At 42.2% G+C, this 7,466-nt stretch overlaps 1 long non-coding RNA gene across 1 annotated transcript; it reads left to right on the forward strand.

The window, feature by feature from the left end:
* Window positions 1-525: 525 nt before the first annotated feature.
* LOC119281790 lies at window positions 526-2,126 on the forward strand. Its single transcript, XR_005138552.1, has 3 exons — window positions 526-555; window positions 636-737; window positions 2,059-2,126. It is a non-coding gene; the product is annotated as an uncharacterized LOC119281790 (long non-coding RNA).
* The last annotated feature ends 5,340 nt before the right edge of the window (window positions 2,127-7,466 follow it).

The following is a 7,466-nucleotide window of genomic DNA, read 5'->3' on the forward strand; positions in this document are numbered from 1 at the left end:
GGTTGACGGCTAGTTTAGTTTTGGCTCCAATGCCTACATCATCTCCAGGCAGTGTGTATGCTGAATATTTTTGGTTGCGCACTAATGTCTGCTCAGTTGGCCATACAGTGCATCAAGTTGCACACATTTTTGTTTTGTTTTGTAGGCTGCTTTGAAAAATCGGCATGAGTTGCTTACCTCATGGCACTTCTTTTGATATCAATGTTCTTGCTCACATTTTTTTATTTTATACATTTGGTTGCTGCGACTAATTTGTTTATTCGCTTTCTTTTTAACAGACAAAAAATTGTTGTAGAAGGAGGTGCGGCTCCTAGTCAAGGAGAGGCATGTTTGCTTTTTCGTCGTTTTTCATTATCATTGTAGTCGGGTTTTTTTGTGCGTAGCAATTTTGTTTTCAATTATAATAACTATTTTTTTTGGGTTTCCGACCATGTTATATATTTTGTTTGTTCTATGCAGGGGTCTGCAAACCGTTCTTCTCGGCAGAATTCGAAATGGCCCGCCGATTGGCAGTATTGTCGTGTAGATATCGACGGGGAGGCAGAGGATGATGAGGTAAGTATCGAGCAAGCAGTGTGGATGCATTCCCCTTTCCTGCATACACACACAAGTAACTTTTTCCATTCATCCTTTAGGTTGGTGACCAATTCTGCATTGTGAAACGGTGGAGATGGAAGGCGGCCGCGCAGGTGGGAGTTGTATATGGAGATGGCACATCGTTTGCAGCAGCCGTTGAGGTAACATGAAATGGCATTAGGCATTTTTATTTTCTTTTTTTACACAAAGAAGCCTGGGATGTGATTTTTTACACAGTTCCACAAGAACCAGTTAGGTGTTGGCATCCCAAACTTTTATAGTTGCACAAGAATTAATTAAGAGTCGGTATCCTCAACTTTTCAAATTGTTGCACAACAGTATCATACGAGTTAGCATCTTCAACTTTCATAGTTGCACCAGAACCATTTGGGAGTTGGCAGTCTCAGCTTTTTAAATAGTCCAACAATAATATCATTGAGTTGGCATCCTCAACTATTTTAGTTGCACATGAACCATCAGGAGTTGGCATCCCCAACTTTTCTTAATAGTTGCACAACAATGCCACATGAGTTGGCATCTTCAACTTTTTTTTGAGGGAGGCATCTTCGACCTCTTTACTTGCACAAGAATCATTCAGTAGTTGACATTCTCATGTATTCACATGCATCTGATTTGCTAGGTTTGCGGATGCACTTGAATGTAGTTGCACCATTTATTTGGAAGATTGTAATCTTTTATAATTCACTAATTTTTTCCATTTCTTGTGTTCAGACATGCTAAATTCATCATGTTCATCAGTTCAAAATTCATTACATAGTTGAACAAACATGCAATATGAATTGCATGTAGGAGTACTTGCAGTTGCACAAAATAGATGATGTAGTTGCACAACAGCCGGTATAAGTTTTTTTTTTGAATTTTGCATACATAATTTTAGCCAAACCAAAATGAATCTGAAATATGAGTTGGCATCTTCAACTTTTTATGAGTTGAAGATGCCAACTACTGAAATTAAAACCCCACAAGTAGATGGATATGGCAGTGTTGTCAGTTGCACACTTGTGTTGGTTAAGTTGCACGGATACAACCCAGAGTTGGTTCATTTTTTCTAAGGCTTCATTTTTGCATATTGTGTAGGTTTTATAGATTATGGAGGAGCTGTTGTAGATTTATGCACACAATTCTCAGCTATGAAGTTACATATACTATTGTGTGGAAAGATCAAAGAAAAAGAACACTTGCAAACCAGATTCTTGTCTAGTAGGCACTTATCGTTTCATAGTAGCTACAACACTTTTTTTTGCTACATGGACATCTGTTCTTCTACATTACGTGTGAATAAGACTCTCTGTGTGTTGTGTGCTCTCTCATATATATTTGCATACATTTTCTTTTTGTTGCACACATGCTGTAAAAGTTGGCTTGTCCCATGATGTAGTTGCATGAAAATCAGTTAAAAACCACAAGTACCAGATCTCCCTGTTTTGATCTCTGTTTATGTTATCTTCAACAACTATGAAGAAGCTATTTTTGCAAAGAGAAATTTGGCGAGGGAGAAAGGGAAAGGCAAGGAGGAAGGACCTAAACAGGAGGAGAAAAGGATCGCCTCTTTTTCACCCTTGCTAGTGCCTACTGCCTGGTATGTTCTGATCTATCATCCCTCTCTTCTTTTTTTGCACCAAATTGTTCCAGATCTGCTATTATTTAACTTTGATTCATCTGCCATGGCAGCTCTGGCAATGGATATCCAGACCTGGGAACCCCTTTGTTTCATGGGTAAAAGGTGGGGGCGGATAGGGGCGTGGGGAAAAAGAAGTTGGTGGCCAGAGGGGTGTGAGAGCTTCAGGAGGGGAGGGGAGGGGAGGGCACGTGATGGCCTGGGGACCACGTCCAATGCATGGTTTGTTGCGTTGACGCGTCTTCGTTGCTACCGGGGGAGGGTTTTCCTTTTCTGGGATGGGGGGACATAATCTTTCCTTTTATAGCAGTCACTGAGGAACGCTAGGGAGCAGCCGGCCGCTCCCTAGACGCGTCCTAAAAAAAGAACAGGAGCTAGTCATTCGTTCGGCGAGGCAGCTTCTCAATCGTACCACGGGCGATAGCCCATGTATTTGGCCCGTTCGACTCGAGAGTTGGAGTTAGCTGGCAGCGCAGGTCCGTGTGAAAGAAGCACGGTATAGGCCTGGTCGGGTGGCTGGCTGTGGCCTGTGGACATTTTTTGAGATTAATCTGCTTTACACCAAAAATGGTTTCAAATTTGGAGCGGGCCTCGCGTATCAAATTTTCTATCACACAAAAAAAATTAGAATTTTTTGATGTTTTTTTTAATTTGTTACAAAAAAATTCTAATCGGGTGCAGATGAGCCTGGGCACCGAAACGCCGCGTCCGCTTTACACCCTAAAGTATGAGGTTTAGGATCTTTTACTCCCTAACCTATTTTTTTGGTACATCTACCCCCAATAATTAAACTGGCCAACTATCTTTCTAATATTCTTTGTCAGCCAGCTTATCTGATTAGGGACTTGTTCACCCCGCCACATGACATGAAATTTCAAAAAATATTTTTGTTTTCAATTTCGTTGAAGAGTTTAAAACATGGTAATGTTTCAATTTTTTCGGGAATTTCACAAAATTGTTCATGATTTTGGAAAATATTTCATTTTTTTCACATAAAAGATGATCCATGACTTTGCATTTCAAGCGATTGATGTTATCCCAATATTAGAGATGATGTTAGGTTTTCGAACCTCGGGAAGGGCTCAAATAAATGAACTCGTCATAATTTCCCCCAAGTAGAGACGACAAATATCGGGTAGGGGGGCATGCCCCCCCCCCCCTATGATCTACTAAGCGCTTACTTATCCTCTTAATAATCTTTCAAATTGAAAAGATAATTTGCATTAATCTATTGGGGATTTTCTTTACCTGGGTCCTAACACAACTGGGGTGTAAGAGGTGGGTCCAAGGCAGCACTGCCACCTCCTCCTCAGCAGCAAAGTCTTCGACGCAAATAACACATGCTGAATAGGCACTGTCCGCCTCTGTAGCCACCCCTCCCAGTGGGTATAGTGCCATGGGAAGCTTTAGGCTGTGTGTCATGATCCATGTGCGCTGAAATACAAAGGGCATTCGTAGGAGGATGCACGCTACCACTATCAGTATCAGACCTATGATCTTATTCAACAAGTCACTGTCTTGTCCCGGCTTACCCTGAACTAGCGAATGCCTTTTGCAGCAAATCCTGACCAGGACAGAATCCCTAATATTAACAAAGGGATGAGAAGTTCATCATTAGCTAGTAGTATCATACTTCAAATGATTCAATAAAATGGTTCAGCTCATGAAAAAATGTCTACAAAGTTTCCAATCTAAGCCCTACATAAAAAATGCTTTGCAAAATAGTCCAAGGCTAGGGGGCGTGCCCCCCTCGAGCTAGTTGTTGCTCTGGCAGTGTACATAAAAGATGGTCAATGATTTTGCATTCTGATCGGTTGATTTGATCCCAATATTTAGAGATTATGTTAGATTTTCTTACCTAGGGAAGGGTTCAAATGAAACAACTCATCATAATTTCCCCCCAAATAGAGACGTCAGATTTCTGGCAAGGGGCATGCCCCCCTATGATTTGATAAGTACTTACTTATCCTCTTAACAATCTTTCAAAGTGAAGAGATATTTTTCATTAATGTAGCGGGGCTTTGCAAATGGCACATCACATATTGAACTATTTCTTTGCATGGGTCCTGATGCAACTAGGGTGGAAGAGATGGGTGCAAGGCAGCACCGCCACCTCCTCCCCAACAGTGAAATCCTCCATGCAGATCATGTAAGTCGAGTGGACACTGTCTACCTCTGTAGCCACCCCTCTTGGCGGGTATAGCGTTGTGGGAAGCTTTAGGCGGAGTGTTGCGATCCATTTTGCGCAGAAATACAAAGAGTATTTGTGAGTTAAATACACTCACAGTACCTGTACTCTTCGTATAAACTCACTTTGGTCACTGTATTCTGTCAAACGCAAATTACGCTCATTATGTTAACCTCTGCTGCGCACCATACGGTCACTCGCGTCGAAAACGGCCGTATCTGGCCAGCTGGCATACGCTGACCGCTTTGACCGGTCTATTTTTTGCATTTAGGTCCCTCCACTCCCAGTGCGTTCGTTCCCCACTCCCCTCCTCACGCACTCCAAATCCCTAGCCCGCCTAGCCGTCTCGGCCTCGCCGACGCCGCCGTCGAGCCTCTCTGCATCTTCGCCGGCACGCAGGATATCTCCTCCGCCGCCGCTTTCTGTCCCGTCCTCCCCCGCCGCTTTCTGTGCCGTCCTCCGCCGCAAGCTCCTCCACGAAGGCCATGTCCAGCGCGAGCTCGTCCGGCGCTGCTGCTGTTGTGCTTCCTCTGATCAAGTGCCCTGACAGCGGCGTGCTTGTGAAGCGATTCTTGTCGCAAACCCCGAAGCATACAGACATCTTCTTCTACAAATGCATGGACCATAATGTGAGTATTTCTGCCACTGCAAATCCATAGTGTTACTGTTTCCACTGCAAATCCATAATGTTATTGTTTCCGGTGCAGCCAAAGAAAGGGGGCTGTGATTTCTGGCATTGGGAGCTCTCATATGTTCTGTATTTGGTGAAATATGGCCATCTAGGGGGCATGGGCATCATGTTGGGCAGGGGCATGGCCAGCAGGAAGGAGATGAGCATCAGGAAGGAGATGAGCATCAGGGAGGGCTGGGACATGACCATCGTATGGTGCAAGATCAAGAAGGGGTAAAAAAGATGAGAAGGTATGTAGTTGTAGTAGGAAATGAGATTGTGGTTGTGTTGAAGATGATAGTTGCTTTGTTGTTTGCACTTGTTGTGTTCTTTGGAGTTGCAGTCTTGAAGATGTGATCTTTGTGTATGAAGACATGTGCTGGGTAATATGTATGCAGGAAATTATGCAATTTATGAAGTGATCTTTGTGTTCTTTGTGATGAATAAATTTATGTTCGATGTGATCTTTGTGTTTCCTATGATATGTGTTTGATAAGATGGATATGAACATAAGTTTTATGCATGCAAAACATTTATGAATAATCAACATTGACACATGATCAACATTGACACATGAACATAAGCATTGCAAAACATTATAACCAGAATATGACACATAAACAAGGATCAACATGGTCAATATGCTTCATGACATATCAATATCCAATTCAGAAGCATTACAAAGTTGAGATTCATACTGCATTTTGTAAGAGTAGAATGAAGCTCAACTACATGCTCCATCTGAGCATCAAAATGAAGATCATCAGTGCTTTGTTCAACAACAAAATGAAGACCATAGTTTTACTAATCACCATACTTAAGCAACTAAAGTACAGAATGAACATTCATCTCAGTTCATCAAACATGTTCACCCTCTTGGGCTTCTTGGTTGCTGCTTCTTTCTTTTTTGCTTGTGAAGAAGCAGCCCTCTTTGCTGCTGCTTGCTGCTTTTTTGCTTGTGCAGCTGCTAACTTCTCCTGAGCATCCCCCTGCTTTGCTTGTTCATGTGCTTCTCTCCTTGCAATTGCAGCCTTCCTCCTTTCTTCTATCTCTGCTGCCATTTGTTGTGCTTTTCTTGCCTTCTCTTCATCTTTCTTTGCTATTGCTTTTGCTCTCTTCTTTGCCTTCTCTTCTTCTTTCCTTGCTAGTGCTTCTTCTCTTTTCTTTGTCTTCTCAGCTTCTTTCTTTGCCTTCTCTGCTTCTCTTCTGGCAAGCACAGCAGCAGCTTACATCTCATGGGACTGATACGTTTGCTCCAGTGTTGCATCTCTTTGGGCTGCAAAAACTTTTTCCTTTGCAATTCTCATAGCTGCAGCTTTCATAGCAAGGTCCCCTGCAGCTGTAGAGGTGCTTGCTCTTCCTGTACCTAGTGCATCTTTAGCAGCAGCAATAAAAGAGCTATCTGGCAATGGCCTAGGAGTAGAAGTAGATGTCTCTGGCAAAGGTCTCTGCAACATATATGTAGATGAATAAGCTTTAAAAGAATAAGCTTGTGAAACTGAACTTGATGCATTTTCTATCAAAGCATGGAGAAGACAAACTGCACTTGATGCACTTTCTATCAAAGCATAGAGAAGACAAAAGAATAAGCTTTAAAAGAATAAGCTTGTCAAAGTGAACAGAACAGGAATGTACCTGCATCATCATTTCATTCAGCATATCATGATTGCAGACAGCAGAGAGAGGAACTTGGTCAGTGAAATCCTGTGTTATGACTGGCTCATCCTGTGTCTGTTCTGCTGGTTGCCCCTCTTCAGCATTAGCTGCTGACTCTTGCTGCCCCTCAACCACATTAGCTGCTTGTTGTTCTTCCTCAACAATTGGTGATGTCCTTCTCCTTCTCCTAACTTGCTGCTTTGGGGGAGGAACATAAGGTGGTATTCCAGCTTTAAGATCAGAACATGAAGTCCTATTATGCCCAGGTAGTTTGCAGTGCCCACAGTGAATAACTACACCATGTCTTGTCATTCTAGTTCCACCTCTCCCATCTGCAACTTCCTCAGGAGCCCTCCTCCTATTATGGCCTGGGTTTCCAACTTTTTTGACATAAAGAGGTGGTGCAATAGGACATCCATTCATTTTTGTCCACTCTCTTCTATCTCTGCAAGGCACAATAAAATGGGAGTATGCCCTGTGGTAAAATTCAATGGAATAGCACTTGTGAACTAGCTCAATTGGTGATATTCTTGAAGGAAATATGCCCTAGAGGCAATAATAAAGTTATTATTTATTTCCTCATATCATGATAAATGTTTATTATTCATGCTAGAATTGTATTAACCGGAAACATGATACATGTGTGAATACATAGACAAACATAAAGTCACTAGTATGCCTCTACTTGACTAGCTCATTAATCAAAGATGGTTATGTTTCCTAACCATAGACATGTG

This window comes from Triticum dicoccoides, chromosome 3B, assembly GCF_002162155.2.
Source record: "Triticum dicoccoides isolate Atlit2015 ecotype Zavitan chromosome 3B, WEW_v2.0, whole genome shotgun sequence".
Lineage (NCBI taxonomy): Eukaryota > Viridiplantae > Streptophyta > Magnoliopsida > Poales > Poaceae > Triticum > Triticum dicoccoides.